Source organism: Erythrolamprus reginae, chromosome 3, assembly GCF_031021105.1.
Source record: "Erythrolamprus reginae isolate rEryReg1 chromosome 3, rEryReg1.hap1, whole genome shotgun sequence".
Classification (NCBI taxonomy): Eukaryota; Metazoa; Chordata; class Lepidosauria; order Squamata; family Dipsadidae; genus Erythrolamprus; species Erythrolamprus reginae.
The window spans coordinates 68101412-68113241 of NC_091952.1; the positions used below are offsets into that span (position 1 = coordinate 68101412).

Consider the following 11830-nt stretch of genomic DNA (forward strand, 5'->3'; position numbering starts at 1 on the left):
AATGTAGTCTAGAAACATGTTATATTTTAATGTATTTATGTTAACTTGACACTCAAGGCATATGTACTTACTTGGGTTTGGGCTTTGATTCCCCTGCAATAAAAACAAATACAAAAGTATAAAACATGATATTTTTTTAAATAAATTGTATTGATTTTTATAATAATAATAAAAACACACACAACACAAAAACAACGCACAGTGATATGTGCTCCGGCCACCCAACATCATTCATTCTATCCCTCCACTATACTGATTAATAATATTTTAAACCAGGAACATCAGCATTTTTACAAAATATAGAGTGATTCCAATTTATTCTTTATAACTCAGTCTCGAATTCTCCTGACCATAAAACCTCTAACCTTGTCCCATCTTCACATCAGTTTTTTCACTTTATTTTCATTGGTTGTATTCATTTTAATATCCATAATTTCAAATTGAATGTGTTCCACCATGTACCGGTACCAATTTTGTATTGTCCATTTTGTTGCATCCTTCCAACCTAAAACTATTACCGCCTGGGCACTTACTATAGCTGCTTCCTTAATTTCTCTGAATTCACCCATATCCCCTCTCATTACTAATACTGCCATCTCCTTTGTAATCATCACCCTTTTTATATTTAACATCCTATTAATCTCGTCTTGCACCTCTTTCCAAAATTTCTGCACTACCAAGCACTCCCAAAACATATGCATGAACACCCCTCTCTCCTGACATCCGTGCCAACAGGCTGCCTTAACATTCCAAAAATATGCACAAAACTATAAAACATGATCAACATGATAAATACCATGCTATTTCTTTTGTGCATAAGCAGTATCATACAAAAATGCAGAGAGGGACTAAGAAATGCTAAACAAAATGAATTAAAGTCTATTATTATAGTTTAGGGGGGGGGGAAACCCACTTACTCATTAATTCAAGTTCTTTATTGTTTACTCTTCTTTATATTCCCGGTCAAAAAAATTTATATGACTAATCATTACTGGATGAATTCATGGATATTGACCTCCACTCCCATCATGACTTTGACGAGCTGAAGCTTTCACTACTATTAAGATGGTCTCTGTCTCAGTAGCAGGAGCAGACTAGTTACCAGCCTTAACTAGAGCCAGGTAACTAGCAACATTCCCCACTAACTGTAGAGCTTACATTGGTTTGTTTTTCCATATTTTGGCGAGTATACCACAATCAGGTTTTACACTAAGCATGCTGAAGCTATTAGGTACATACTAAGATCTCCAATCTAGAGCTTAATGTTGCATCCCAACTAGAAGATTGATAGGTTTAAAAAATTATTTATTTTATTTATTTTATTTTATTGGATTTGTATGCCGCCCCTCTCCGAGGACTCGGGGTGGCTCACAGCTTGTACAAAAAACCAAATAACAATAATAGCAATCCAATTAATACATTAAAAAACAGTCTTTAAAATTCTAATTAAAAGAAGAAAAACCATCAATATAATTCATTCAACAATCAAAATAAAGCATTCATTGGGCGGGGAGGGGTGGGGAGATCTAAGGAACCCCAGGCCTGGAGGCAAAGATTAGTTTTTAAACTCTTCAGGAAGGCAAGGAGGGTGGGGGCAGTGCGAATCTTCAGAGGGAGCTGATTCCAGAGGGCAGAGGCCCCCACAGAGAAGGCTCTTCTGCTAGGTCCCGCCAGCCGACATTGTTTGGTCAACAGGACTCTGAGACCAACTCTGTGGAACCTCATTGGTCTCTCTGCCTTCATCTACTTGGCAGGCACTGAGTTTGCTGGTCCCAGCAAAGCTGTGCTACATCACCACTCATTCTATTCTACTTCCCAGCATATTTCAAACTAAACTCATTCTCCTAGTCCCCTTTATGCATGAATGCTAAGCCAGGCTAATATGACTTACGAGCTAATCTTTACTCACTCTAAGCTAATATAAGAGCTCTGAGAATTTCAACCAATCACTCACTCAGACCGTTATGATGTACAGGCATTTCCTATTTACTTACCTTCTTCATGTTCTTTAGCTTGCTCTTCTGGTTCTATTTTAAAAGAGGAGTAAAGAACTTGATTAACACTCTAGCACATTGCTACACCACCACTCCCTCTGGGTGCATTTTATTGCCCATAAGCTATGCCTAAAATCATTCCTAGGATACTTTGCAGTTCAGCCACTCATTACTCATTAAGCCTCACATTACTGACATTCTGATTGGTTTGATAATCATAGTCAGCAGCATCTCCTGTCCTAATTTATTATAACATCAAAACTGGACTAGATTCTAATTTTCTGAGCACTTACAAATACAGATATATCATCAAAGTGACTTTCCTTCAATAAAATGCTACTTTTCAAAAACATTTCAAAGTATTTATTATTTTCCATGAAAGTGTTAGTATTTCCCTTCTCAAGCCTACTTATCAAGAAAGGGAAAGTAACATGTAATCAGCACAGAACATTAGATACATGGTTTGTCTTTTCATATTGTGGATATCCATATGTCTCTCTGTTTTAGATACAATAGTTGCTTGCTTCAACAAAACCTTGATTTTTCTAAAATAGCATTATGCTTCTATGCATAAGTAGAGACCTGGGGTAGGAAAAGGAAATGTTAATAAATGTTTCCCCTTTCATGAAGCACAAATTAATTTCTTCTGTTTCTGAGCTTTCTTGTAATACCCATGAAACATAAACCAGGAGAAGTAGGGACGTTAATGATTTATATATAACTGTGAAGCTTTATAAAAAATTTAGTTTCTAGATGTTGTGGTTAGCTCTGGCCCAGCTCCTGCCCCAAGGACTGTGGATGTGGGGGAGACATCCACATGCTGCAGGCCTGTTTTGCCCCCGGTGGAATCGGCTGATGAAGGCTCCTCTGACCAAGAAGACATGAGTGACAGGGAAGGAGGAGAGTGTGGCAGACAGCTCAGAAGATCAATTATCTAGCTCCTCCGTGGATTCAGAACAAGAGTTAATGATACAGCCACGCATGCGGAGAGCGATGCATAGGCAACAACAACTGAGAGATTATTATCAAAGAAAATGAGGCCACCTGTGGTTGGGTGGGGCTGTGGTAATTAGTGAGGCTGCTATAAATAGTAGCCTGTGGGTTTGGCCATTGTGGAGGATTATCTGATCATTGTGTTTCGTGACTGCTTTATTGACTTTGACTTTTTGTGTGCTGATTTTTCCCTGCTTTGAAACTAAACCAGAGCAAAGTGTGTTTCACTTTGTGAAAGAAGAAGGACTGTGAATTGCCTCACAGCTGCAAGCTAAGTATCACAGAACTGATAAGGGACTTGTACAAATTACCAGTTTGGTTGGAGACGAGTGCTCTTTGCTATAACAAAAGAGGGCTTAGTTTAAGTGAATTTTCATTATAAAGAACATTGTTTTGAATTTTCAAACGTGTGTGTGTCTGAAATTTGTACCTGTGAATTTTTGGGAGGAGTCTACCAGAGAGCCCCACAGAACACAAGATCTCATACATCTCTGCATTGTAAAAGAGCATACAGTCATATCCATAACCCCTGCCTCCCAAAAAGTATCACCCAAAACTGGTTTAGCAGAAAATCACTGCCTGCCTTCTGCTATGCCTTCTTCTGTATCTTCCTTGATTTCTTCCCCTTGTTCTTCTTCTTCTTCTACAAAATGAAACACCAGGATAATCACCGAATGCAAGTATACAGAGATGAGCCAATAAAAAGAAATACAGTGTTCCCTCGATTTTTGCGGGTTCGAACTTCGCGAATAGCCTATACCACGGTTTTTCAAAAAATATTAATTAAAAAATACTTCGTGGTTTTTTTTCTATACCATGGTTTTTCCCACCCAATGATGTCATACATCATCCCCAAACTAATAACTTTTGCAAATAAATAACAAAAAATAATAATTATTGTTAATAAATAATTATGTTTATAAATATCAGGATCACTAAGTGTCTTATTCAATGGTGAGTGTTGTGTCCAGAGGACAGTTAGGCCTTGTACCCGCCCCATATTCCTTGGGCGGGAAAATACTACAAGGTGATTGGTTGGCTGAGCCTGGCAGCTCGGGGTATATATACCTGCCAGGCACGGCCATGTTTGTTGTCTTGTTTCGTTCCTTAAACCATTACCTTCTATTCTGAATAAAAAGAACCGTTACTTACACTAAGTCTGCAGTCCTTCAATCCTGCAAGGATCTAACAGTGAGTACCAGTAATAATGGTGAGTAAATGGTTGTTAGGGGAATGGAAATGGTAATTTATGGGTTTAAAATATTAAGGGAAGGCTTGTGATACTGTCCATAGCCAAAAATGGTGTATTTACTTCCGCATCTCTACTTCGCGGAAATTCAACTTTCGCGGGCGGTTTTGGAACGCATCCCCCGCGCAAATCAAGGGAACACTGTATTTGAATATATTAATGTCAGGTGATGAAAGGTTGGTGAAAGAAGAGGAAGAACTGAAAAAGAGCAAAGTTCCAAAAGAGAGAGAGTGTGGGGAAACAGCAGTCCTGCGGTTATGTGTGACATTTAACACAATGTGATGAGGTCCTTGGTCTAATATCAAAGACTGTTTTCAAGCAAACAACCTCTTAGAAAAGCAATAGGTTCAGTATGAGGAAGAAAGAAAGGAAAGTGTTAGAAACAAAGAAGAGAGAAAGAAACAGGAGGGGTGACTGAGAATGAGACAGCTTTGTTCAATTTCCCTCTGGTTCTACCCATCGCTGATTTGTGATTCCAATAACTCCTAAATGAACCTGAATCTCTCCAAAATGCCCATTAGTTACATTTTGACTCAATGATAAATATCTTTCATGACGATTAAGGAAAGGAGGAAGAATTCTGAGATAAACTGAGATTTCAATAAATCACATTTTAAATATCTAAGCAGATTCCTCAGGCTACATCTAAGTGGACACCAAGGGTGGGTTTTAACTTATCTCACTGCTGGTCTGCTTCCTCCCAGGCCATAAGGGAGCAACTCATGGTCGTGCATGCACTTCGTGCACCAGTGAATGCGGAGTGCCACCCAAAATTTTAAAAATCCAAAAACAAGATGGTGACGCATGTGCAGTGCCATAAATTCAGCTTCTGCACATGCTCAGAAGAAAAAAAATCCCCCCCAATTTTTTTAAAAAAATAATTCAAAAAATTCAAAAAAAATAAAAAAAATTAAAAGATGGTGGCATCCACAGACCAGCACTGACAGAACCAGTACCATGATGTCATCATGACATCATCAGTGGGTTGCTATCGGTTCGGGTGAACTAGTCCAAACCAGAAGGAATCCACCTCTGGTGGACACTTCCCACACTTCTAATGCATTCCAAAACAGAATAACTGTTAAATTAAGCAAACAAATGAAGAATGGAACAAAACAATGTCCAAAATATTAGAACATCTTCAATAGATGTATACATAAGTACAGGCAAGTTGTACGTTTTTAGTTAATGGGAGTTTTTAATTTAAAATATGTTAGATGTAATCAGAATTCCATAATTATGATGAATGCTGCAGAACATTTTTGCAATCTTTTATTTCTGCAATAAGGATTGGATGAATTAATGTGTACCAAAACTCTAATGAAGCAAAAAAGGTTGTAGACATTTATTATAGAATCAATGACTCATAGAGATAGTTATCATCTTATCAGTCCCTTACTAAGTACAGGATCCACTACAGCATCTATAACTGATGTCAGTCCAGCCTGTCTAAAAATCTCCAAAGAAGAAAAACACCACTTCTCCAGAGCTTGGTCCACTACCTGATATTGTAGTTCATATGGTTAGCAGCCTAAATTCACTTCCTTATCATTTTTAGTCAATGATTCTAAACCCCATTTCTGGAGCAATGGAGAATAAATCCATTCCATCTTCTGTATGATGACTCTGTAGACCAGTGGTTCTCAACCTGGGGGTCAGGACCCCTTTGGGGGTTCAATGATCATTTCACAGAGGTCACTTAATACCATGGGAAAAGACAAATTTCCCATGGTGTTAGGAACTAAAACTTCTATTCTGGTGCCTTGGAACATATTTTTACAATCCAACCAATCAGGTGTTTACAGTAGGGGGTGTCCCTCTGACCTTCCTACCAATCAGCTTAAAGCTCTGTTGGGAGAATTGGCATTAGACTTGTGGTTGGTGGTCACCACAACATGAGGAAATGTATTAATGCATTAGAAAGGTTGAGGACCACTGGTATAGATAGTGCCAAGGTATCATGCAAGTTAGATATAGTTTATCAGCTTTCAGTCCTGAAATGGAATATTAGAATTTTCTAGTTCTATTTTATTATACATATGGAAATGGCTTTTGTTATATGGAAAATACTATTTACCTTCCTTGGTATTCTTAGACCTCGTTATGTTTGTAAATAAATAAATGATTATAAATAGTCCTATTGAAGATGTACTGTATATTTCAGTTACATATGATCCTTCCAGGCATGAATACATAATAAATATTCCTACTGTAACATGAAGAAATACAAATAAAGTAAAATGAAAATAAAGTTTCTACTACCGTCTTCCACCTCTATCCATTCTTCCTCTTCTTAATCAAGGGAAGCAGGGTGGTGAAAGGGAATAAGTACAGAAGGTTAGCAAGGATTATAAGAAGCAGCGGTATCAAAATAAAATATCTATAAACAACTAGGTGTTGTGCTTCAGTGCTGGTTTATTTGTTGCTGTTGTTGTTGTGAACATGGCTAGAGTTTAATTGCCAAGCATTTATGAAGCCAGACATTAACAAGAAAATTGGATATTAAGAGAAAGAACAACCTAAGACAACGATGGTAAACCTTTTTCGATTTGCATGCCAAAAGGGGTGGGTGGGGGGACACATGCTCATGTGCCCATACCCATAATTCCATGCAGGGCCCCCGTGCATGCGTGCATGATCCTCCTCCGCTCCCAACATGAAATGGGTCATTTCTGGCCTTAAGAGGAGCTTCAGGGAAGAAGGCTTTCTTTTTCTCCCTTTCTTTCTCTCTCTGTCTCTTTCTGTCTCTTTCTATCTCTCTCTTTCTCCCCCCCCTCATGCTCTCTCTCTCTTTCTCTCTCTGTCTTACTCTCTCTCTCTTTTTCTCATTCTCTCTTTCTCTCTCCACCTCTCTCTCTCTCTTGCTCTCTCTCTCTTGCTCTCTCTCTCTCCCCTCTCTGTTTCTCACTCTTTCTCTCTCTCTCTTGCTCTCTTTCTCTTTCTCTTGCTGTCTCTTGCTGTCTCTTGCTCTCTCCCTCTTGCTTGCTTGCTCTTTCTCTCTCTCTCTCTTTCTCTCTCTCTCTTGCTCTCTCCCTCTTTCTCTATCTCTGTCTCTTGCTCTCTCTGTTTCTGTCTCTGTCTCTCTCGTTCTCTCCCTCTCTCTCCCTCTCTGTGTCTCCTTCCCTCCGTCTCTTTTTTTACAATAGTCCACATGTCTGTCCAGTTCTCCAGCATGGATAGCACACTTCTTAGGCTGCCATAGCAAATTCGCAACCGGGGGTGTCTGTTTTCGTCCCAGCTATTTCAGCCCGGGGAAGGAATTGAGGCACGAGTGGGGGTGGGGTCAGAGGCATTTCCATCCCCCTCCCCAAATTACCAGCAGGGTCCCAGATACCCCGAGCTGGGGTGGGGAGAGGGAGGGAGGAAGGGGGAGAGAGAGAGAGAGAGCTGGACAAGAAGCCAGAATTCCCATTCGGGGAGGCAGAGAGCCTCGGCCTCACCACAAAGAGCAAAGGTGACCCCTCCCCAAATTCCTCCTGCCCTTTTGACTCAGCCAAGCCTTGCCTGCCACCCCCCTCCCTTAAACCTTCTTGGGCTGCAAAGGGCAAGAAAGATGGAAAGACTCCTGAGGCAGGGGCAGGTGACCATCCACCCACAAATCTCTCCCTCTCTCTCTCTCTCCCCATCAATGACAGAGCGCAGTCAGTCTCTCTCTCCACTCACAGTGCCAGGGCGAAGGCCTGTCAGGAAGGAAAAACACCGGGCCGAGACGGACCCACCTTTATTCGCCGGGCGAGCTGGTGCTTGGAAGAGCAGACAGGTTTTCCCACCCAGCGCAAATGCTGCTCCATCCGTCTGTCCACCCCCAAGCACAGCGGACAGGCTATCAGAGGAGGAGGGGGCAAACACCTCAGCCGTGCTTCCCTTTCTTTTTCATCACCTTTGCTGTCCCTGCTAGCGTACGGTGACCAGACATCATGTTTTTTAAAAATACAGACTTTTTAAAAAACTTTTTAAAAAGCGCTGCAAGACGCGGGACAAATTGTTCAAAAGTCGGACTGTCCCACCAAAAATGGGACATCTGGTCACCTTACACTTGTAGCAGGTGTGCCATAGGTTCGCCATCACTGATCTAGGACATAATGAGCCGGGGTGGCACAGCAGGTAGAGTGCTGTACTGCAGCCCACTGAAGCTGACTGTAGATCTGAAGGTCAGCGGTTCAGATCTCATCACCGGCTCAAGGTTGACTCAGCCTTCCATCCTTCTGAGGTGGGTAAAATAAGGAGCCGGATTGTGGGGGCAATAGGCTGGCTCTGTTAAAAAAGTGCTATTGCTAACATGTTGTAAGCCGCCCCGAGTCTAAGGAGAAGGGCGGAATAAATAAATAAATAAATAAATAAATAAATAAATAAATAAATAAATAAATAAATAAATAAATAAATAAATAAGTACGTACGTACGTACGTACGTACGTACATAAATAAATGAACAAATAAATAAATAAATAAATACATTCACATATTCATGTACAAAGAGATATCAGTATTTTGCCATCATTCAGTTAGATGAATATACATGTACAAAGTATTGGAAAACTAATTTAAGACTGAATTTAATGTACTTCTTTTAATTTATTTTATATAAAAGTAACAGGACTGTATGTATCAAAAACTTAGAAATGGTTCAAATCTCATGTGAACACAGGCCTTTCTGCTAAAGCAGTTGGATTTTGTTCAGTCTTTGAGGGGCCTGAAAAGGAAGGGGATGTCATATGACTTTTAAGGGGCAACTTCCCAGATTGTTGGAGGCTATATGCTGATTCTGTAAACAGCTCAGATAGTGAGGTAAAGCATTGTGGAGCTGTATATAAGTCTAAGTGCTATTGCTATTAAGTTAAAGGAGTTACTTTTCAGTCATACCTGTTATTTCTTTTTGAAGATCTTTGCCATTTATAGGACATAATTATTATTGAATGAGGAGGAGGAGGGTTGCAGGAGGTAAAATAAGGAATAGTGGAGGTTTTTGGTTTTCAAATTTTGATAGAAAAACATAAGGACTTAAAAAGCTATGGTTTCATTTTGTGAATGCTTTTTAATTAAAAGCTATCATTTCATTTTGTCATTCCATGAATTTACTATCTTTATTTGACACTAGGAGTTATAATTTGCAATTTTGGGTTGTTTGTTGTAGAAACTGAACTTTTCTGATTTTAATGAATTCTGATTGACTAATAGATACTAGCTGATCTACAAAAATATTTTAATTGACTAATGACCACAAGAGGGAGCTAAAGAACATTAAATACATCTAAAACGGAAAGATAGCAAAAATTGCTATTTTTGAGGAGTAGCACTTCACAATAGGACTTAGACTCATATACTGCCTTACAGCCCTTTCTAAGCCGTTTAGAGAGTCAGAATGCAGCCTCCAACAATCTGTGTATTCATTTTACCAACCTCAGAGGATGGAAGGCTCAGTCAACGTTGAGCCTGAGAGAATCAAATTGCTGGCAGTCAGCATAATTAGCCTGCAATACTGCATTCTAACCACTGTGCCACCACAGCTCCTGTTCAATTAAGACAATTCATTTTATAGATCAACTACGTTCCAAAGATGCACCAAGCACAGAAAGTTATCAAATCATTGAAGCTACTGCACAAGTATTTGACAGTACAGAAGATGTAACCCTAATTTTGGAATATAAATCTGACAGCAACAGTGCCTACTATGAAAATAGTTTAATTACAATCCCCTAATGCATCTGAAATAAGAACAGTTGCAAGTAAATCTGCAATCCTCAAGAGAATAAATTTGGGAATCTCCACTTTAAAATCAAAGTGGAAATTGGCAGCATTGAGATATTTGTTTTAAAAGTCATATTGGAGAATCTCTTAAAGAAAAACAGAAATTTGTATTTTATAGACATTCTAAGGAAGAAAAAGGTTATATCAGGATAAACTGGAGGGAGTGACATAAACTTAATAAATTATTTGGATTTAGGATGATTTTCTATTGGTTTGACATATGTAATTTAAAAAACGTTCCGATGTATTATTTTGTCCTTTAAAGTGGCTTCTAAAATGAAATGGTCATTGTTAATGTAGAAAATGTTGAAATTAAATTTGGAAAGTATTTAGGTTGAAGAAGAAGAGAGAAAGAATACACACACACACATTTTTTCTCTCGCTATTTTTACCCTGCTCTTTCCCCATGTAGAAGAAGTTGCAGAACTTGGGGGTGGAATTAAAAGAGGGATTAGCCTAGAATCTCTACATAGCCACAAGCAAGCTAATCTAACTTCCATTGAATTCCATTAACCCTCATCTAACTCCAAGCAGGTATTAATTGTTAGCTGAATAAATTTCTGTTCATAGGTTTGATTAGCAATAATTTAATTGAATCTTCATGTATGGACCTGATCATTCGTGCCTGACACACAAATACCTTTCCTAATCTTTATTTTCATTGTATTTTATGCTATAATGAACCTTAATAATATTTTCATTCAAAAAAACATAGAAAGTGTCACAGCACAGAGAGAAAACAAGTGACATGGAACAAAATACATTCAGAATACAAATGTATTACAAAAAAAGTACAAGAATCAGAAAGATATGCAGTACTTATTAAATTAATTTAAATCCAAGGTATTGTATTAAAAAGAATGCCTAGACTTACACTGATAAAACCTCTATGAAATATTTCCTCCAAATCTGCTTGTTTATAATGCCAGGAAGGTTTTTATAAACATATTAATAATAAATGATACCTACAAACTTTTGAATGCCTATAATAAGGTTATAAATGTTATAAAACTGACAGTACTTAAGTCAGCCTGTATATCTCTCTGCCTATGCCTACTAATACTAGTAAGACATTTATTTATTTATTTTATTTATTTGTTTGTTTGTTTGTCCAATACACAATACATATTGAAGAGAATAGACATGTAGTAATATATATAAAGAAAAGGATAGAAGAAAAGATATAAAAATAGAGGAGAAGATATATGAAAGGAAGAAAAGATATATGAGATAAAGGAGAGACAATTGGACGGGACGAAAGGCACATTGGTGCACTTATGTAATTATACTTGTAATTGCAAACATGTAGTTTTTTCCTTCCAGTAAAGAAAAAAATGGCATAGTTGAATTCTTCCTTTTTTAGTAGAAATATTATTTCTTAAAAGTATACATATTTTTGCTCTTGCTGTATAGGGGAACTTGTGCCTTTCCTATTTTACAACACTTCTTGTTTTGTATCTCGGGGAAATCTTGTTTTGTTGTTCACTGTGCTTCTACATTCCTTTAGAAGACATAACACTATGACTTTTCTAATAACAACAGGAACTTACCTTCTTCAATACAGTCGTCTTCAGAAAGATAAACCAAGAAAGAAAGGAGAACAACATTAAAGCTTGTTAAGAATATCTGAAAAAATCTATCAAATATGATTGTTTTCATTGCCTTACCTTCCTGTTCCCTGTAAAGGAAAAAGAAAAAGAATTTTTTTATTTATTTTTTATTTATTCTTTGTCCAATATACAATACATATGGAAGAGAATAGACATTAAGTAATATATATGATGATAGAAAGTAAAAAGAAGAGAAGTAGATGGGAGGGAGAGAATATATATGATATAAGAGATAAGGA

General features: G+C 37.9%; 1 protein-coding gene across 2 annotated transcripts in view; it reads right to left on the bottom strand.

Moving 5' to 3' along the window:
- TNNT2 (troponin T2, cardiac type) overlaps positions 1–11547 on the bottom strand; it is a 34523-nt gene extending 22976 nt beyond the window's left edge. Inside the window, exons 1-4 of one of the 2 annotated variants that reach the window (XM_070748937.1) lie at positions 11532–11547; positions 6499–6528; positions 1995–2027; positions 72–93 (exon numbers count right to left, since the gene is read on the bottom strand). The gene's annotated coding sequence lies outside the window, so the exon portion shown is untranslated. The remainder of the gene's footprint in view (positions 1–71; positions 94–1994; positions 2028–6498; positions 6529–11531) is intronic. The other variant, XM_070748938.1, reaches the window with a different exon arrangement.
- Between the last annotated feature and the right edge of the window lie 283 nt (positions 11548–11830).